Here is a 22,049-nt window from a genome sequence, read left to right as displayed (position 1 = left end):
TATTTCCTGTATATATTTATTTTATTTGTGGTGTGAGCCGCCTTGGGTGCCCATCGGGGAGAAAGGTGGAATATAAACAAATATTACCGCTATTTAAATGTTGCTTTCAAGTTCCGTTTATATTCTTCTGAACATTTTGTTTATTTATTACAGTGATAAGAAGGAAGGCCCATAGCCAGGGAGACAGACCAGGGACAGACTGCACTTGCTCCCAGTGTGGAAGGGATTGTCACTCCCGAATCGGCCTTTTCAGCCACACTAGACGCTGTTCCAGAACCACCATTCAGAGCGCGATACCAGAATCTTTCGAGACTGCAGGTTGCCAAGATGAAGATATACCACCCTTCGTCCAGGTTGCTCAGGGTGGTGCATATGGTTCCTTTTGTCCTCACAACAACCCTGTGAGGTAGGTTGAAAGAGGGTGACTGGCTCAAGGTCACCCAGGAATTTTTGCATGAAAAAGAAGTCCCATGTTGAACGATGCTAGTCCTAGAACTGTAATTCATCGGAGTTTTACCCAGGTCTCCAGGATGCCTGGAAGTTCCTGGAAGTATTGTGTCTAGTTCCCAAGCATGGTAGTACACATGTGTTCACATTAAGGCATCAGATGGCTCACACACAACCTACCATTTCAGATCCTGGTGAAGTTCCTTTGGGACTGCTGATGACAGACTAGCACACGAACAAGCTGTCCTTTGGCTTTCAAAAGTGCAGGACATTATTTTGCAAAGAATTAGTTTGCAAAGTAAATGAAAACAGCAGAGTAGAGCCTTCTCCATTGTGCAACAGTGTGTGTGGGGGATGTGTGTGCTCAGAAAGTAAATCTTGCTATGAGGGCAGGGCTGTGGCAACCTCAGACATTTTATCAGTGAACAACTGAGGGGCCTGCAACAGTCTTCGTCAACGGTCATTATTTCTGTGGACTTGGGTGTGGAAGAGTGGAGTCCGCAGACACATCTGGCCTCTCTCTCCCAGATTTGGGCCTGTGGTACCAGATTGATGGCATATTTCTGGTTGAGGTCCAAATGGAACAACGTGGCACCCCTGCGCACAGAGAGGACCAGCAGACTGTAGTCTCTGGGTTGTGTGGTTTGCTTAATGCACCGGGTTCCAAGTGACATTAATTCCAGGCCAAGGGCTGTGTCTGATGGGGAAACCTCTCCCTCCCTAGCACTGTTGGCTACCAACAGTGAGCCCTCATGCACTCTCTGAGATCAGCATTCTGGGCAGGGACACCTTATACACAGTTCATCAAGTCTGTCCCAGAATCCACCCACACTGCAACAGATGAGACCAGCTGGACAAGGGACAAAAATTTTTTTTTTTTTTTTAAATTAAATGCAAGCTTTTCTTCAGAAATGTTTTATCTTTCACTCTCTTCTGTGTTTTGCTGAAGTTTTCCACTGACAGGACAAAAGGACATGCAGGATAATACAAACACCAGCCACCCCCAAAATTAAAGACAGTAACTGTCATGCTTCTGTGGCCTTTTGGAGCATTCAGGCATTGTCTTGCAATGACCCTCTAGTGCAGGAGAGAATTATTATCCTCTTATTGGTTGGGGGGGGGGGAAGGCTGAGTGACTGGGGCTTGCTGAGGGCCCTAGATGCATGCCAGGGACCTCCTCATTGGCAAAGGGGGCACTTCACCACGGTGTGCTACACCAGTTCCCAAATGAAACGCCTCCATCATTTTACATTTTGGATGGTTGTCCAAGCACTGCGTTCAGTTTCTTCTGGGAGCCAGGGGAACTGAGCTTCTCTCTCCTAGCAGCAATGTCCCCAGTGCTCCTGGAGCTCCCCCGAGCCTCCTCTCAAAGTCAGGGGCCCTCTGTGAAACATGAGGGGCTTCCACGGGGAGAGGGGAGCCAGCCCCCCTTCCTATGCACACAGAGATGTTTTGCATGTGTTCACAAGTTTTTTTGGAACCTGGCCAAAGCATGAGAAAATTCTCAGTCCTGCAAAATTTAGCCAAATCAGCCATCAATTTAAACCGTGTAGACACCTCACATTTTATGATGTACATTTTCATTACACTCACTAGGTCATTTTGCTTGGTGGGTCAGGATATTGGTTCAGCAGGTGACTGGAGCCAGCTCACTCCCATGAGAAGTTAAATGCATTATTTGAATGCAATGGCTTTTAACCTTTTTGGGGTCATTGGCCCCTTTGAGAATCAGATGAAAACCATGAACCCCTTCCAAAGAAAAATGCACATCAACTCACAGAAGTTTTTGCTCCTGGTTCACGGACCCCCTGAAGCCAAGGGGTTAACTCCAGTTTGTTAACCCATGTTTGAATGGACACTTGGAGATTATTGGAATATATAATGTCAACACTTCAGGGTTGACATTTATATTTGCAACATGCGAAAAACACTAATACAACTTTTCTGAAACGTATAGAAAAGGATACAATCCAGTCTTCCAGGTGGCTAATCTTTGGGGCTTTGGGGTTAGTTCCAGGGTGGGGGGAAGTTCTTTTCTTGTGTTCAACCCATTTAGTCATGGCTGGGGCCACCCTGCATTCCATGTGTCAGCCTGACCTTTACTGGGGTTTCCTAAATGCCGTTAATATGTCCACTGAAGGCAAGAACTGAGCTTGTCTGATCAGAGCAAAGCATTTTGCAAGACATCTCAGTTGCGCTCCAAGACGTACAGAACCTGAGTTGTGGGTGATCAAGTCCAAGCCCCTTTGAAGACCCCACTGCTTTGCAGTTAAGAGGCACTCTGCTAAATCTGAACGCAGCCTACTGGATAGTGGGGCAAGCTGTGAGGACCAGGTGCAGGCACAGAGAGAGAGAAAAACACTATCAAGTTCTTGCAAAATATAGCATCCACTTGCTTTGAATGGCAGGAGAGATCCTGCTCCTCAATCACTTGTTGCCCAGGGGAGATCTGCTGCTCCGGCACGTGGCCTTCTCAGTGGTGAGATCTACACATGCCAAAAAGAGAACCAACTGCTAACTTCTCTGACTCCATTTAGGCCTCAAGATGCTCTTACCAAGGAAGGCATTTCTCATCTGCAGATGGTCTAATACGAGCACTTACATTCAGCTCAGAATGCTGGTCCTAGACTTGCAATAACTGTGGCTACAGCCATGGCATTTAGTAGGACAGCTTTCTTTTTTCATGGTTGTTTCACCCAATGATAATGTTTCATGTCATGACCTCTGGCTTGCACATTGCTCTGGAGAGAACATGACTAATGCGTTTTATCAGATAAACAGCCTGCATTTGTTAGTGAGTTTTGTGGCTCAGTATACTATAATTTTATGGGATTTTTTTTTTGGGGGGGGGGAGAACTATAGTCCACTCTGGTCTTCTGGGAGTGCACTACTTCAAAGCCAGAGAAAGTGGCTCAGTTTAGATGTCCTGTTGGACTGTCCAGAATGGCTGACACAGAGGGCTAGATTTTTGGAGAATCTATTGGCCAGCTGGATGGTACGCATACTGCAGAACACAAAGAACTGGGATGTCATTGTGAGTGGATGAAGCTGTCGTCCGGCCTGCTCTATGGAGAGGAGAGGGTTACTCCCGCTCTTCTCCAAGCGGATGTGAGCAGATAAAAAAAAGAGGGCATCTGGAATTCATTTGCTGTGGAGCTTTCCTGTTTTCTTGCCCTCCTTTGCAATGCAAAACAATAGCCTTTTCTCTCCCCTTATACAACTCTGGCTATTTTGGAAGGCTTCCCTCCTTGCTCCGGCTTCCTGCATCTTAAAACCTCCCGAATTCACCCTCGATTTCTTTTCTAGCAAGTTGGGAATGGAGGTGATATTAGACTTTGAGAACTGGCTTGGCTGGTTTTCAAATACGAAAAACCACAGCTCACAGAAAACCCTGAATCAGAGAAAGGCAATCCAACGGCCCAGAACTGTTCCTGCAGCCAAGGCAGAGCCGCAAGGATTTGTTTTTCCAGACACCCCAAGAGCTGCCAGTGGCCTGATTTTTGTTGTAAGCGGTTTGCTTTAAAGAGGTTTTTCATGTTCAAGGCTGATGTGCAAGGAAGGCTCCCACAGCACACCACATACAATGCTTGCCTTTCGGTTGCCCTCTGCTGGCTGGAATCAGAAGCAAGTTTAAGGCACGGGCTGGAAGCGTACTGGAGCATGGGCTTAAAACAAACACAGAACAAACTGGTACAGATGCAATGAAAGCTGTGCAAGGCCTGTCTAGCTGAGGGGAAAGCCTCTTGCGGAGCCCTGGGGGCAGCTCCAGAGAGATAGCAGAGCTGGTCTGCTGCAGTGAAGTCAACCAGAGGTAGCTAAGGCATCTTGCACCCAGGGGCACAAGGATTTTTAATACCCCCCATAACACCCTCCACGTTTTGAACAACCCCAATGCACTGTATACCCATACAATTACTTTGAGGGGGTGCCTTAGAGGCCTCTGAAAGACAAATACATGGTTTATCCTCACAACAGCCTTGTGAGGAAAGTCAGCGGAGAGAAAGTAGCTGGGCCCAAGCAGTGGCATAGCTAGAGGGGGTGCAAAGCACCAAGTTTTGCAGGGAGTCTCACTGCAGCATGCAAGAGGCCTTCCCCTTTAGAGCCGTTCTGGGCAGGGAGAGCAAAACGAAGGTGAATGCAGGATGGAGTGTATGGGTAGTCAAGGCGAATGCCTCCATTTTGCTCCCCTGCCCGGAATGGCTCTGAAGGGGAAGGGGAGGGGCCACCTACACGCTGCAGTGAGGCTCTCTGCAAAACGTAGCACTTTGCACCCCCTCTAGCTATGCCACTGGGTCCAAGTAAGCTGGTGAGCTTCATGGCTGTGGGAAAATTTGAATCCAGGTCCTAAGTCAGTCAGCACTCTGGCCTCACCAACACACAGGATCTCTTGGCTTTTGTTAAGTGGTAGCTTGTGGACACCAAGATCTTGCTGAGGCCAGAGACCCTTCCCTGGCTTGATCCTTGGAGGCGCGCTGCAGGACTGTACAGCTCCTCTGCCTTAAAATCCAAAGCAACAACATCACACGCCATTTGTATAATTCCTCCCCCCCCCCCAAAGAGACAAATTTGCATGTGAAAATCAAAGCCCAGGACTGTTTAGCACAGCTTGCTCTTCCCAGAATCTTCTGGGCTTTCTGTGCAGGTTTTTTTTTGCTGCAAACAATAATTCTGAGGCTCAGACTTTGGCAGAAAAGGTAGGGAGGATCCTTAAGGAAATGCACACCTGAACCTTAGCTACCCCCAGTTTGAGCTAAATCATGCTCCCCCCCCCATTAAATGCAGTAGCTAAGGGTTCAGCCCAAATGGTAAAGCGGCTGGAACCCCTCTGTACTCTGTCACTTAAAAGCTATACATGGCCTGTCATTTACTGAGAGACCTCAACCGCCTTGGTAATGTCTAAGCTAAAAGACCTGGAACTGCCCCGCTCAGCTCCACTTCTAATATCCTATCTAGACCAAAAGGCAGTGGATTTGATAATTTCACATGCTGATGTTGGCTGTGGCTCAGTGCGCTCTTCTTCCGATCCAGATGGCAGGTGGGCAGACTCAAAAACATCTGGAGCTGGGAGAGGAGGCAGTCCTGTCAAGGGACAAGAGGAGCAAAATAGCTGAAGTTTTACTAAGATATGGAACTGAGCATCAAAATCAGACTTCTTACCGGGTGATTGGAGGGGAGGCTGTGTCATACTTTTTTTTTTTTTTTTGAAGTATTAAAGAAGGATAAAAAAAAACTATAGAATACTACTTGTCCCAGGTCAATGGACAGAAAACACTGTCAAAGCTAGAATTGCTGGGCCGCTGAATTTGGTGGGCCGCTGTGAGATACAGGAAGCTGGACTAGATGGGCCTATGGCCTGATCCAGTGGGGCTGTTCTTATGTTCTTATGCTGAACATATTTTATTGATTTTTTTTAAATATGTATCTTGCCATTTTCCTCAAGATGATCTAATGAAGCTAAACAACAAATTCAAAAAGCACAATTATCGAAAATATATGAATGCGTACAGTCACTGTGTCTTTGCTGAAACTGCGCTGCAGTTAAAGGACTCCTTAACTCATTAAGGTGCATTTTGTGGCTATTACTCAGTAAGTGACACTAGTGATTCACTGAACTCTGCTGTAAGGGACAGTCTGGTGAAAGGAATAACAAAGAAATGGGCACTTGGGGGGAGAAACCCATGGAATTGTGGGTACTGGGCACTGCTCCAGAGGACTTGATGATGACTGATTTGTCCCAATCGTTGGTACTTCAGTTTTAGTGATGCTGGTTACTCTGGGTAATAGGAACCAGATGCTGTTTCCCACAAGGATTACTTCGTCTCAAGCAGCAAAGGTCACATTCTTGCACTGGAAATGGTTGTCCCCCAACCCTGATGTAAGCAGATTACAGTCTGCAGCAAAACCAACCCCGTCCTGTTAAATCTCTAAGTGAGTGTTCCTCTCATCATAGTTTTGTTTCCCCTTCCTCACTTGCTTCCCCCCAGTATGGCTTCTTTGCCCTTAATAGCTACGTAACAGTAAGAAAATCAATAGCTGCAGCTCCCCCCCCCCCAAAAAAAAACCACTCCATCTCCATGCTAGGAAAAGTCCTGTTGGATTTCTGCCTGTCCTGTAGCCCTTAATGGCACAAGCGCTTTAACAGAAAAAAAGTGTTGACCCTAATCTAGGATGATAAGCAAATTAGCCAATTTGGTACCATCTGTCCCTCCCACCCCCCTCATAGAGAGAAATATTTATCCCGTTCTCATAATACTAGAACTCTGAGCTGCCCAGCAACACTGATGGATGGCAAGGTCAGGGCTCCTCTACACTCAAATGCAGCAAGATAGGGTTCTTGCCCATTAAGGGACAAGTTATCCAAACAAATCTCCGCTTGCAACAAACAAGCTGACTCAGGGTCTTTTATAATGACTGGTATCCAGTCATTTGACTTGTGAATCATAAACCATCAGTTAAATGTTTTCCAGGATGCCACGCATACATTTTGCTCTGGGCAAAGATACAGGATGCCTTGCTAAATACCGCAAGGCCCGACTGTGTTCCTTCCTCACATACTGCAGCAGTGTGATGATGGCCACATAGGTTATGTGACACAAGACATAAAATGGGTCATTGTTTAGTGAGAGGAGTGCCTTACTCTTCTGTAGCTGTGGTCTTGAGATTTGGATCAGGACCATGGTGCAGAAGGGGTCCTTTAACCCCCAAAGTGTCATTTCCTTCAAGTGTTTAAAACCAGATTTGAAAAATCAGGGAGGAGGTTTCCCAACAGGCCTACCTGAGTCATAATAATGACATGGAACCTCCATGCAGACAGACAGTTTACCTCTAGCTAGGAGATGCTGGGGACAAGCAAAATTGGAAGGCTTTCTCTAGTGTACCCTGCTTGTGAGTGCTCTGGCTGGGCTAGCAGGTCTGATCCAGGATATAGTTGAGAGTTTATAATGTATATCATCTATGAGGGGAGCAATCTCCTTCTCTGGGATTTGCAGAAGTAGCCTCATTCAGATCCCTTTCATTCCCCACTAACTCTCGGACGGAACCATTAACTGAGGATGCTCTTGAAGCTGGCCATTGACCTCTGCTGCCACTTTTCTTACTTGGCCTCAGACAGTTGTCAGTGATTGGAGAACTTCTCCAAATGCCTTTTGGAGAAGGTCCAGCCTCTCAGCCACTGCAGGGCCACAACTGAGCCAGGGAGGCGTCCGAGGCTGCAGGATCCTCTCCAGAGCAAACACGCTGGCAACCGGTGCCTGACCACTGGGCCATCCGCCCAAACAAGCTGCGACTCCTGCTCCGAGGCCCCTGGGAGGCTGCTAGCTGCTGTGCAGAGAGGGGGAAGCCTCCTCGGAGTAGCGATGAAACTTTTCATTAGCTCAAAGGCAATTGCTGAAGATGACTCTGGCGAGCTTTGGAACCACACAAGATTCTTTATTCTGCACAGAAATAAACCTGATTGGGCTCGGCTTCTGGGTTTCAGAAAGAGGCTGTCAGAGAAGGGATTGTGCTTCAGTGGCAGAGCACAGGCTTGGCATGCGCAGGATCGCATATTCCATCCCTGTAGAGCCTCCAGTTCAAGCTCTCAGCCAGCAGATGAGGGGAAAAGGCTGCACAGGCAGCCCATTTGTGCAGATCAGCCAATGCAGCCTTTCTCCAGGTTCCAGCATTCAGACATTCAGATAACATCATCTGGGGGACCTGGGAAACTATAGGCCAGTCAGCCTAACATCTATACCGGGTAAGGTAGTGGAATGCCTCATCAAAGATAGAATCTCAAAACACATAGACGGAGAAGCGTTGCTGAGGGAGAATCAGCCTGGCTTCTGTAAGGGTAAGTCTTGCCTCACGAACGTTATAGAATTCTTTGAAAAGGTCAACAGGCTTGTGGATGTGGGAGAACCCGTGGAGATTATGTATCTGGACTTTCAGAAGGCGTTCGACACGGTCCCTCACCTAAGGCTACTGAAAAAACTCCACAGTCAGGGAATTAGAGGACAGGTCCTCTCATGGATTGAGAACTGGTTCAAGACCAGGAAACAGAGTGGGTGTCAACAGGCAATTTTCACAATGGAGAGAGGTGAAAAGCGTGTGCCCCAAGGATCTGTCCTGGGACCGGTGCTTTTCAACCTCTTCATAAATGACCTGGAGACAGGGTTGAGCAGTGAGGTGGCTAAGTTTGCAGACGACACCAAACTTTTCCGAGTGGTGAAGACCAGAAGTGATTGTGAGGAGCTCCAGATGGATCTCTCCAAACTGGCAGAATGGGCAGCAAAATGGCAGATGCGTTTCAATGTCAGTAAGTGTAAAATCATGCACATTGGGGCAAAAAATCAAAACTTCACATATAGGCTGATGGGTTCTGAGCTGTCTGTGACAGATCAGGAGAGAGATCTTGGGGTGGTGGTGGACAGGTCGATGAAAGTGTCGACCCAATGTGCGGCGGCAGTGAAGAAGGCCATTCTATGCTTGGGATCATTAGGAAGGGTATTGAGAACAAATGGCTAATATTATAATGCCGTTGTACAAATTGATGGTAAGGCCACGCCTGGAGTATTGTGTCCAGTTCTGGTCACCTGTCAGGGTTAGAACATAACCCAGGTTAAATTTGCAGGCCTGAATAACGTAGGGCCTAATGTATGCTGAGTCACCAGGACTCAGATGTAAAGTGAGCTAGCTGATGAAACAGGTGATGAGCTAGCATCATGAGACAGGGTGTGGCAGGAGGAGGAGACACCACCCATCCTGATTTGTGCACAGAGCTTTATAAGAGGCTGTGAGAGCCCTCATGTGTGGGTCGTTGGTGGTCGTGCGTGTTGTGAATTTGCTGTCTACTCTTTGCTATGAGCTTCCTGGGGCATTACCCTGCACATGCCCAATCTCGTCTGATCTCGGAAGCTAAGCAGGGTCAGGCCTGGTTAGTACTTGGATGGGAGACCGCCTGGGAATACCAGGTGCTGTAGGCTTATACCAGAGTCTTTCAAGACTGAAGGTGGCCAACCAGCTTTGCTATGCTGCTGCTGTGATTATAAATTTGTAAATACAGACTGAAGTGGTGATGGATTTCCTCGTGTTTGTGTACTCTCTAGGTTGTGGGCTGTGTCCATGAAGCTGCATTCCGCTGGACAACCAGATAAGGAGCTACGCCCGCCTCGACATCAACGCATCTCAAAAAGGATATAGTGGAAATGGAAAAGGTGGAAAAGAGAGCAACTAAGATGATTACGGGGCTGGGGCACCTTCCTTATGAGGAAAGGCTACAGCATTTGGGCCTATTCAGCCTAGAAAAGAGGCGCCTGAGGGGGGACATGATTGAGACATACAAAATTATGCAGGGGAAGGATAAAGTGGCTAGGGAGATGCTCTATACATTCTCACATAACACCAGAACCAAGGGACATCCACTCAAATTGAGTGTTGGGAGAGTTAGAACAGACAAAAGAAAATATTTCTTTACTCAGCGTGTGGTCGGTCTGTGGAACTCCTTGCCACAGGATTTGGTGACGGCATCTGGCCTGAATACCTTTAAAAGGGGATTGGACAAGTTTCTAGAGGAAAAATCCATTACGGGTTACAAGCCATGATGTGTATGTGCAACCTCCTGATTTTAGAAATGGGCTATGCAAGATGCAAGGGAGGGCACCAGTATGAGGTCTCTTGTTACCTGGTGTGCTCCCTGGGGCATTTGGTGGGCTGCTGTGAGATACAGGAAGCTGGACTAGATGGGCCTATGGCCTGATCCAGTGGGGCTGTTCTTATGTTCTTATGCAATGGGGTCCTGCAGCAATCATCAAGACAAGGGTGCCATCAAGTGGTGAAAACATTGAATGTGCAGGTGAGGAAAGTCCAACAGCTGGAACTTCCTAGGGCTTTACTAGGGCCGAGCTGCCAGCATCTGGCTTCAGAAATGCCAACACCTTGGGGTTCAGTGCCTTGGTGTGCCACCATTTTCTGACTGCAGGTGGACAGGCCTGCAACAAGGAGGGGGGGTCTTGGTGGTACTACTTCAAGGTGAGCTCTGTTCCCACCACCTCCAAAACGTATGCCGAAGACCTCTTCCTGTTTGCCCTCCCCTGCAGCCTGCTTTGTTTTCTCCAAAGCATCAGACATTTAATAGTGTTTCTGAGTTTCTTAAAACAACTTTTCACCATTTTTAACACTGAAAAAACCGCCCCCAGAAGACAGGCAGGCATGCAGGCAACTTTATGACTGACAGAAGGAGCAGCCCATCATTGTGGTGCACAATTCATGCAGACATGAAGAAGAGAATCCTGGAGCTCAGGGAGAAAGTGGCACATCAAAAAGTGCACACAGACAGTGCAGTGGGCTGCATGCACCAGCTGAAAAAAGGGTGTCAGGGAAAAGTGCTTTCAAGATAATGCATTGTGCATTTCCCTTCTGAGGAAGAGAAGCATGGTAACCATGGAAGCACCCACTGTGCCGTCACAGGGAGGTGGGGGAGGCAATACAGGCCTCCCACAGCCTGTTTGTAGACACTGAATGCACTCAGACATTGACATTGCACCTCTGGCCTACATTCCTCAAACCGCCTCTGAGAACTGACTGGATCTGCCAAGGTCTACCTGGCCACGTGTGACATGGTCACATTAAATCCAGTCCACATGCACGCCCAGCCCAGGGTCCCAGAGGGCAGTGGTCCAAGATCTGAGTGGGTCATGCCAGGGCAGAAGACCGTGCTCCTAGCACTTACGTTAGGCCTCGTCTTGTCTGAGCCTGAGTAGGGCAGGCTCTGAGGCCTGAACACACAGGGCCAAAGTCTCTGTAGCTCAAATCAGCCCATGCCATTCTTGGTTCAAGGCCCTGACAAAACAGCCTCCCTGTTAAGCCACAAGGGAAGTTGCCCTGCAAACACTCCAGTTTATGACATCAGAAGCACCCTCACCCAGCGAGGTCACAACTCAGAGGTCTGGATTGGGAAGGGGCCCCTGAAAGGGAGCCAGTCCACCTTGTGCCCCCAAATATGGCTGCTGTGCCCCGCTGTTCACTTGGCTTCTTGACCCTTGGATAAGAGTCTTAACTCAGGGTCTTCTCTCCCAAGTGCAGCCAACACAACTCAGTGAAGCCTGGCCCATGGCAGCAGAACTCTCCTCCACTTCAAGCCACCCAGCAGGCAATCCTTATGGGAAGGTCCCAGCACTGGCCACAGAATAAAGCCTGCAAGACCAAAGAGAGGGGAGGAGGTGATGAAGAGCAGGGAACCAGCTGGGTGACACAAGAGGTAAGATAGCTGGAGAAGAGGAAGGCTCCTTCGAGAGGAACCAGAAGCTGGACCTGCTGCCTGGGATGCTGAACACTGATCCCGGAGGGCAGGTGGTGCTTAGAAGGTGGCTTGTTGTCCTCCTCAAGGCCTGGAGCATCCCTAGAGACCAGAGACAGCCCACAGATTAGTGGTGCAGTCCTTGTTTTAAGCACCGGGCTTTTCCGTGAATTGGGAACAATGTGCAACTCTTAGAAAACATCTGGGGTGGGCTGATGGTCTCGTGCATCCAGACCCAGAAGGCTGTGGGATGCCATCCCAGAATCATATTCTAGAGACAAAACCTGCCTTTCCTGTGTCCAGTCCCTGGACCCAGGACTGTCCACTCAGATGCCTGGCTGCAGTACGTAGTAGGAAGGTCAGAAGGTGTGTTGCACTGGATGAGATGTGTATTCTGGGAGCTGCCTTGAGGTTTATGGGTACAGGGCACAGAGCCTGCGTAGCTCTCCAAGGGTTCTGCTGGGCCCTTTGCCAGTCCTGCCACCACCTGAGCTCCTCTGATGGAAGCAATGGGTTTTCAGCCTGGCCCTGCCTGCAGTGGCACCACTGAACTGTGACTCCTCTCTTGCTTGGCCCTGCCTGGCCCTCCTGTTGGTGCTAAGCAGCAGCTCCAGCTTCTCCTGGTCTCACTCCAGCCTCCTCCTGTCTCCAGTTCCAGGGACAGCGGCACTTGGCGCCATCATTGCAGCTCTTGCCATGGACGCATTCGACCACTTCGAACAGCTCCTGGATGCCACGGTCTGTGTGGGGCTTCTGTACTTCCTCTCCTACACGTCCATCTTCCTCTTCTACTTCTTCCTCCTTCTGCCCTTGGCCTTCATCTTTGAGGAAGAGGAGCCATGCTCTGAGAACCCACAACTCATTAAAGAGTGAGTTTGAACACATTTTGTGTGGCTGATTTACTTCCTGCATTCTTATTCTGTCCTTCATCCCAGGAGCATGGGCAGTGCGGAAGGCTCTACCCCCCCATCTCATCCTAGGCTAAGCTGAGAGGGAGGGACTAATTCAGGCCCCCCCCGTCCCCCAGTGAGCCTTCTGGCTGAGTAGGGATTTGAACCCAGGTCTGCTTGGTGCCAGTTCATGCTCTAACCATAACCATGCAAGATCTTTCCTGGGATCTTGTATTTCCTGATCTTCCCCGGACTCACTGCCCGCACAGGATGCTGGGGTGATAACATGGGCGTACCTTGGTGGTTGTTGTTGCAAGCCATATTCCCCAGGCCGAGGAATGCACCCACGACACTCCTTAACACGGTGTCAAATCTGAGAGGGAACTGGCCTGCTGCAGTAGCTCTTGGGCTTGTGGAGCCACCGAGCATGAAGGAGTGTAGAGGAGCTCAGGGACCCAGCTGCGGGGCTACAGCTGATGCAGAAGCAACTTTTGGTGCACACGGGACACTTTCCATTCTAGTGTGAGCCTCAAGAAGATGATGCTAATTTTCTAAATCATTCTTAGATGATCGTCAAAACTTAGAGAGACCTCGGAGCACATTTGGCTTTCCATATTACTACATCTAGCTGTTGACGCCACGTGAGCAGGTAGACCTGGGCTCTGCATTCGGGGAAGCCTGGTAGACCTGGGCTTTGAAAGCTATTCCAGTTGTCACAACCCACCCCCCATCCTGTTTTCCTTATCCCCGCCTCTGTTCTGCCCACCCCTTTACCACCCTCTCCCACTCTGTTTCGCCCCCCCCAATTTGGAATGAGGCCCACAAGAAACTTTGTACCCCCTGATAAAATTCCTCTCAGAGGCCTTGCATCCACCTCAGCTGCCTGCGCCTGGGAAGGGACCTGTGGAAAAAGATGGGGGGTGCAGGGCTGGGGGTCCCGCCTTCCCTGGGAAGGGCTTGCAGACACATGGCATCATAATCTAGCTCTGCAGCACCCCTAATTGATGCTGCTGTTCTGGAACGCTGATGGGGTGCACCAGATAGGGTCAGGCCTGGTTAGTACTTGGATGGGAGACCACCTGGGAATACAGGGTACTGTAGGCTTATACCAGAGTCTTTCGAGACTGAAGGTTGCCAACCATTCTGGGCCTGGCCTTCAAAATGTCTTTAATCAATACAATTAATTATTGGTAGTAAATGTAATTAAGGGACAGGGTTGCCAACTCTTAACTGGCTCTATGCCTGTGTCTTTAATAGCTGCCTAGCATGCAAGAAATGTAGCAAATGAAGCTTTCCTGGACCTGGAGATAAAGGACAGCTCCATTTCCTTCTGCTCCTGCATGGCAGGTAACTAATAAAGGTGCAGGAGTAGAAGAAAATGGTGGCCACAAGTAACAGGTGATGATGATGATGATGATGATGATGATGATGATGATGAAGGGAGGGAAGACGGAAGGGTTGAGCTTGGCTGGTATGCAGATGAAGCAGGCTGGAGCTCTTTGTGACATCACCAGGCATATCACCAGGTGCAGGGCAAACCAGGAACTGCTTTAATATCAGGTGGCAGGGAAGGTGTGTGGTGGGCGGGCAGGGGAAGAGCAGGAGAAAAGGCATCCATGTGAGTGAAGGGAGCACTGTCTGCAGTGCCAACATAATGGGAGCACCAGCTATGTGCCAAAAATCTGTCCAGGTTGGGAGGTGATGGGCTGCAGCCATCCTTAAAGATGCGCCATCGTCAAGGATTGCCTGGATGTAAAGGTAACTCTTTAAACTTGTGCCCCTTGCAAAGTCACAGACAGCTGGGCCCAGAGGTGGGCAACCGAATGTTGTCCACCTGCGTTCAGAGGAATGCAATCAAAGAAGGGCAGCTCTGCTGGAGTAGACCACAGGCCTGTCCAGTTCAGCATCCCGTGTCCCCAGTGGTCTCCAGGTACCTCTGTGAAACCCACAAGGAGCCCATGTGGTCAAGAACCCTCTTCCCGCTGCCCCCCAGAGAGACCTGCATTCAGGGTCGAAGTCCTTGGTGAGCTCGCTAGGTGGCTTAGGACAGGTGACCTGCTATCAGCCCAATAACCTCATGGGGGAGGTTTGCGACGCAGAGGCCAGGTGCAGACGGTAGCACATAATAGCCACGCTATAGCCATGTTCCCTCTTCAGCAAGGTTTGTAAACCTGCTTCAGTCAGGAGGAGCAGCGATAGACGTGAGTAGATGCCTGCTGCTAACTGAGGCAACCGTCTCAGTTGGCCTCACAAGTAGGCCAGCCCTGAAAACCATCTGGAAGTTTCAGAGTTTCACCGCCACTGAAGAGGTCCTTTAGCAAGTCACCCCTTGTCTTGCTTCTGACTGCGGAGACACACAGGGCACCGTGGTCTTTGGGGATGACTGCAGCCTCGGAAGGGGTTCACAGGGGAGATGGCTCTCCTGCAAATCCACTGGACCCAGATGAGTCAGGGACTGAAAGGGAAGCACCAGCACTCTGAACTGGGCCCAGAGACCAACTGGAAGCCAACTCGGATCTTTCGAGCCCAGGCCTAAACTGCCCAGGCACCAAGTTCTGGGAGACAAGGTAGTAGCCACAACATTCTGAACTCTTCTGAGAGGCAGCCCCACAGAAATAGACTGCACCGCAGTCCTGTCACCTGGAAGCTGTCATGGGTGTCGCTGGTAAGGTCTTGGCAGTTCTGTCTTGAACACCCATAACTCATTCCATCCTTTGATTCCTCGCAGGTGACTCCATGATGCTCCTGCAGCCGCTTCTAAAGCCTCACCATGCCCAGGGAGCAGGTGATGCCCTCCTCCACGCAGAAATCCCTCCCAACCTTGAGAGGCTCCTGAATGTTCTGTTGCTCCTGGCAGCTGTCCACTTCCTTATCCAGGTGGCAATCTATTTCTCCTGCCTCTTCCTCATTCTGCCCATGAGTTTTGTCATCTCCAGTGTGATCTCCGGGTAAGTTGAAAGCAAATGAGAAGGCTCTTTCTCTCTCTGTCTCTGTCTCTGTCTCTGTCTCTCTGTGAATAATAATAATAATAATAATAATAATAATAATAATAATAATAATAATACAGGTATTTATATACCGCCTTTCTTGGTCGTCAGATTTCTCCTCAGGCTTTATTCAAGGCAGTTTACAAAGGCAGGCTGTTCCAAATCCCTGTAGGGATTTTTACAATTGAAGAAAGGTTCTATCTTTCAAGAACCACAACATTTCAGATGGATCTTTCTGATCTGGTATCACATTCTGGCCTCTGGTTTCCTCCCACGAAAGCTGACAAGCAGCTCCTTCATCTCTCACATGGAGGGCAGCCAAGACGCTTCTTCACTCACACCAAAGAGCAGGTGGAATAACTCAGCTCAGCTTGTCAGCTGCTTCAAGGTCTCGCCGTTCACGGTGCCGGTGGCCTTGAACTGGCGACCTGCGGATGTTATCTTCAGGCAAACGGAGGCTCTAACCTCTAGACCAGACCTCCTGCCCTCCTGCCAGACCTCTGTGAATGTGTATGCGGCCATGCAACTGCAGAGGAAACCGTAGCAGCCCCTCTATCACACTCTAATGGCCATGCTAGCTTGATCTCTGCGATTGAGGAAGATCTAAATGTCAAATGTATTGAGGCCATGAGATTGGAAAGCTTGATTGCTAAGAACTGTCTCTCCCCCCCTCCGCTTCACCACCACCTTTTTCCTCCTCCCTCGGCTTCTCCAGCCAATTCTAAGGCAAGAACCCCCTTAGGCTCCTCCTCCTGCCCTACCTCATCCAAAGAAAAAAATCAGACTGCCCATCCTTCCTCCAAGGATCATTGGTTCCTTCAGAGATGGACAAGAGAGCCTGCTCCCCCCCCCCTCATCTGCTCAATGCAAAAGGAAAACATGACCCCTTCCCTACCTCCTGGCTGGAACTTCTCTGCTGCGCACCCATTCTGAATGATGGCCCCACAAGGTCTTTCACGCCACAAGAAAGGTAAGCCAGCACACCCAGACACAGACAGACTCAACCCTGCATGCGCAGGACCAAGTCAGTGGCCTCACTTGAGCCAATGCCAGAATCATTGACAACGTGACTCGAGTCTGCGTGAGTCAGTAAAAAACACGTGTTTTTGTGACTCAGACTCGAGTCACCAGACTCGAGTTCCCATCCCTGTTGAGAAGGCCCTTCCTTGTACCGCCTTGTCTAATCCGCTGGTCCTCTGAGCAGGGCTCCTGACCATCTCAGTGGCCAGAGAGGTTCATGTGCCAGGAAGCAGGCCAGATCCTTCCGGGCCTTGGTTCTTAGCCAAACTAGCCCATGACTAGTGCCCAGAAACTGTCATCCAATATCAGTACCAGAAGCACTGATTCCTCTAGATCAGGGGGGTCAAACCCATTTCATACAGTGGGCTGAATAGCATTCATGATCCTTGCTGCAGGCTGGAAGTGATGTCATTAAGCAGGACTAGAAATAAGCAGTTTTTTTCTCACTTAGGAACTCATTCGTTTCAAATGACAGAAGGCAAAATATGCAAATCTTGATCATATTTTCAAGATAAGGGAGAGCCCAATTATCATGTGGCCCTTTCAGCAGTGGCACCTCTGCCCAGCTCAGCAGCTGAGAGCAGTGCTGGGAGAGCCCACGGTCCAGCCCTTGGGCCTTATGTTTGACCCCCCTACTCTAGACCAGGGGTGCCCAAACCCCAGCCCTGGGGCCATTTGTGGCCCTCAAGGCCACTCAATGCGGCCCTCAGGGAGCCCCCAGTCTCCAATGAGCCTCTGGCCCTCCGGTGATTTGTTGGAGCCCGCAGTGGCCTGATGCAACTGCTCTCAGCGTGAGGGCAACTGTTTGACCTCTTGCATGAGCTGTGGGATGAGGGCTCCCTCCACTGCTTGCTGTTCCATGTCTGTGATGCAGTAGCGGCAGCAAAGGAAAGGCCAGCCTTGCTTTGTGCAAGGCCTTTTATAGTCCTTGAGCTATTGCAAGACCTTCATTCATTCATATAAGTTAATCTTTAATATATTCATTTATGTATATTTATGTAAATGTATTCAAATCTTAAATGTAAATTAATTCTTTTTCCCCCCTGGCCCCCGACACAGTGTCAGAGAGACGATGTGGCCACCCTGCCAAAAACTTTGGACACCCCTGCTCTAGACTATAGTATTAGTTACCAGCATCTTGGCTGCTGCATCAACTGCAGCTTTATTTATTTATCTATTTAGGTATTTATATACCGCCTTTCTTTGGTCCTCAAATTTCTCCTCAGACTTTAATCCAAGGCGGTTTACATAGGCAGGCTGTTCTAAACCCCCCTAGGGATTTTTACCATTGAATAGTTCCAGTCTTTCATAGAACTCCTCCTTCCAGCTGGATTCCTTCCCAGCCTGGCCTCTCTCTGGCCCTTCGCCTCCCACGCTCCACTTGACGGCAACTCCTCTCTGCCACCGAGGGTCAGCTCATCAGTATCTCAGCGTGTTGCCAGTTCTTGGGTACTTCCGGTTGTTTCAAACTGGCAGCCTCAGATCTTCAGGCATACAAGGCATCAGCTCTACCAACTGAGCCAGACCTCCTGCCTTTCACAGCCTTCAGAGGCACCGCCATGTATCGCACAGCCCAGTAATCTAATTTAGGTGTCAGATGTCTTTTTTTCCAGGAATGGACACAGGTGGTAAAATTAGCTAAAGCTTTCAAAAGGTGCTTCAAGCCACAGAAGATACCTGAGCACCCATCCAGCTGCACACGTAAACGGAACAGTGCTCAACATTACTCCAACCGTGACCCATTGCTTCTTCTCTCTATCGCCCAATTTCCTCTGTGATTCAGAAGATCAGCATCTCAGAGTTACTCATTTCCTCTTGCCCCAGATCACCCTACAAGTCTCACTTCCCTGTCCCTTTTGTTCTTAGGGCCAACACCATCATGGCCGCCACATCCCATGAGAACCTACAGAAGAGACTCCACTTGGGTCACGGGGCAGGAGAGAGAGCTGAGGAGACGGTTCTCCTCCCCTGCCTGTTGGGAGTGGAAGATCTGATGATTTCTGTGGCCATCGTTTACTTCCTGGTCCGTGCTGGGTTTGTCTTCTGCAACCTCGTTTTCATCCTGCCTCTCATCTTCTTCCTCACTGAAGCAGCCACCTGAGGGTGAGAAGGGCAAGAACAACCCATGGGTAAAGGAAGAATGTGGTAATGTTTCTCATGAGTAGGCTCCTTGGCACATGGGTCAGGTGCTAGTTATGGGCAAGGTTTTGGGTAGCAACGCATGTCCTAGGTCTGCCGCTCATCACAAGAAGAACCTTTCTGGATCAGTTAATCTGTAATGGTGGCAAAAAGGTCACCATTGCTCAGTTAGCAGCATTGCATCAAGTTCTCCCTAACAATTTTAGCAGGACTCTTGGTCTCATCCCAAACGCTGCAATAAACAATCAGGTGCCCAGACTGCTTTGAAGGGGAGTAAGGACTGAGTGGGTTACTTCCTTCCAAGAAGAAAGCCCTGCCTGGGTGCCAGGTCAGGTTAAGCCAAACATTGAGCAACACATTTGGTCTGGCTTTCAGGACAAGCACCACCCAGCTTGCTTGGTTTATGACATCAGCAGGCAAGCAACTGGATGCCCTCCCCAGGGCAGGTGGTCCCATCTGCCTGGGAGTGGTAGGGGAGACACTCCTGCCCAATGATCAGATCAAAGTTTTGGGCACAAGGCTGGGAGTGGGGTTGACATCAAATGTGCCTTCTCCAGGAAGAAGGTAAGTCCTGCTTTTCCACCTTGGGGGCATCAAGAACACAAGAGGGCACAATGCATCCAGCTGGGTTCCTAGGCAAGCTCCCTTGACTTGAATGGGGGATGCACAAGAGTGATGCTTGGTGATGCTGAGAACACAGGGCACACTCAGTCCATTGGAAGAGAAGACGGATCGATCTGATGTTCTTAAAACTTCAGAAGCAAAAATATGGGCTTGGGATGTTTGTACTTTGGAACTGGTGGGGGGGAGGGAGAAAAACGAGATCATGGCTGGGGGATGGGTGGGCAGCAGTGGTGTAGCTAGAGGGGGTGCAAAGCACTAAGTTTTGCAGGGAGTCTCAGCACAGCATGCAGCTGCCCCCGTTCGGAGCCATTCCAGCTGTGCCATTCTGTTTGGAGCCATTCCGGGATATGCCTGGCTCCGTAGGGGAGGGGGAGGAGCTGCTTGCATGCCAAGGCTCCCTGCAAAGCTTAGTGCTTTGCACCCCCTCTTGTTATGCCACTGGTGGGCAGTAATATGGAGATGGTTCAATATTTCAATTAGGGGTGTGTGTGCAGAAACCTTCTGTGACTGGCCGGGGGTTAAGAAAACACAAAACTAGGTGCATTGTGAGCAGGGTAGGAAATTTTGACCTGTCAGTTGCTTCACTTCCTGGAGCTATCTGCTTGGCTTGGACAACCCTCAGTCCTGTTTTCCAGTTGTAGTACAACTGTCTGGCTTGTGCTCTGATTTGTGGCGTCCTGACAACACATGTGAATTGCATCATATTTACACCCCTAGACACCACCACCCCTTACCCAGGCTCTGATTTAAAATGCTTCCACTTGTCCCTAGTCCTAATTCTCCCCAGTTTTTAATTCCTTCCTTCCATTGCAATGTTATATCACGCAGCAGGCACACAAGAGCCGTATCTGTGGGTCTTGTGGGTATTCTTATTTCTTTGCATTTATTACCCTGTTCCCGCCACTAACTTTTCACTTCCAGCTATAGAATTTCACAAACCTGCTTCCGGGGCTAGAAACAGAGTAGAGGGTGGGAGAGGAGAGGGAAGTTTCTAGTGCAGGGTGCAGTGGAGAGGGCTTCCAGCCAGGGGTAGCATGACCTGGAACACTGCTTGATGCCACCTCTGCACACCTGGGGTCTGCCACCTCTGCCCAGTTACTAAAGGCCCAGATGTGTCTCAAATACTAAAAATGCATGATCTCGTCCGATCTGGGAAGCTAAGCAGGGTCAGGCCTGGTTAGTACTTGGATGGGAGACTGCCTGGGAATACCGGGTGCCGTAGGCTTATACCATAGTCTTTTGAGACTGAAGGTTGCCAACCATGTCAACAGTGTGCTGCATTGCAGGGCTGTTGTAAGCCACTCTGTCTCAGCAGGGGCGTCTTTAAAAGCTGCTGGACCCAACCGGAAACACTGTTTGCAGGGCCCCAGGTTCGCAGCGGTCTGTCGAATCTTAGAGATAGAAATAAAACTTATTATAAACTTTATATCTTTTGTGGTAGATTGGAAAGCAATCAAAATGCGTGCTTGCCTTAGAAAGTGCATATGAGTTAATGGACCAAATGGCTCTAAGTACCTTTTAATGTAAAAATTGCATACATGTAAGCCTACAAGTAAACAAACGAAATGCGTAGATTACCTTTGAAAAGTAAATAGCTGCAGAAACAGCTTGAGTAACTGTGAAATGATTTATTAAAAATATTGATTTTTTTTTTTTTACCCTAGCATGGGGACCCCTTAGGCATAGGGAGCAATTGATCCAATTGGCGTAAAGCTAGGTCTGTGTCTCAGTTATATCCTTCCCAACCAAAAAGCAAAATAAGTTTAAATTGGGAGAGCATGAATTCCTGTCTTTGGCACTTTATGTGTGTGTGTGGGGAGGGGGAGAGAGGAGGGGAGACACTGCTGCCCAATCACAGCTATGTTAAAATCCTGATTTTCTCCATGGTCGTCTATGGGCAGCTTGTTCTTTCCTGTCAGGGGAGGATAAAAAAATCAAAAGGTGTCAAGAAGTTCTGCCGTCAGGCCAGGGGTGGAACCATAGCTTTTTCCTATCCTTATGCACCAGAAACGTGTGAGAGAAAGGAAGCAAATAATCACTGCTTTCTTCACCCATTGGCTGTAGCTCTGACTTCCTACAGTGACTAGATGACACGTCTATAGGACGTCCTCCAATAATAAGCCCGTGCAAGGGCAAGAAGTACATGTGCCCTATGAAACAGTGTTTCAAGTGACATTCAGGGTGTAAACACTGCGCTTGAATGCACAGCCCAATCATTTCAACTGAGACACTGTTGCCAGCATGGCTGAACACACATCCGACCTCAATAGGCATCTCCTGCACTAGAAACTCACAGTCTGGTCCGTTATGGATGGACATTCACTTCCCACCAAGTGCCTGCTTACAGCCTCCTGCCCTGCGCAAACGTGCTCAGAACTGTGAGGCCCATGAATGTGCAGGAGGTGTGTGAGGAAGTCTGGCTTTCTGTGCCTTCCCAGGGGCATCATCACCATGGCTCACCAGGATCCTCCGGAACTGCGGCAGCTGTCACCACTCCTGGCATCTCCCTGCTGCACCACGAAGATAGCCTCCACTGGCGATGGTGGGCTACTGAGTGGCCTCCTCGATGGCATCAAGATGGTCCTGAGCATCACCCTCTTCCTGGGGGTCTGCGCCTTCACAGTCTATGTCGCACTGCTCTGCACGGCCCTCCTGGTTGCTGCCATTCAG

The 22,049-nt window shown here is 49.3% G+C and overlaps 1 pseudogene; it reads left to right on the top strand.

Moving 5' to 3' along the window:
• Positions 1-9,291: 9,291 nt before the first annotated feature.
• LOC136656261 (5S ribosomal RNA) lies at positions 9,292-9,407 on the top strand (annotated as a pseudogene).
• Positions 9,408-22,049: the final 12,642 nt, after the last annotated feature.

The sequence above is a fragment of the Tiliqua scincoides genome, chromosome 6, assembly GCF_035046505.1.
Source record: "Tiliqua scincoides isolate rTilSci1 chromosome 6, rTilSci1.hap2, whole genome shotgun sequence".
Lineage (NCBI taxonomy): Eukaryota > Metazoa > Chordata > Lepidosauria > Squamata > Scincidae > Tiliqua > Tiliqua scincoides.
The sequence above is the reverse complement of the archived record's forward strand: the minus strand, read 5'-3'. Positions and strand labels throughout refer to the sequence as shown.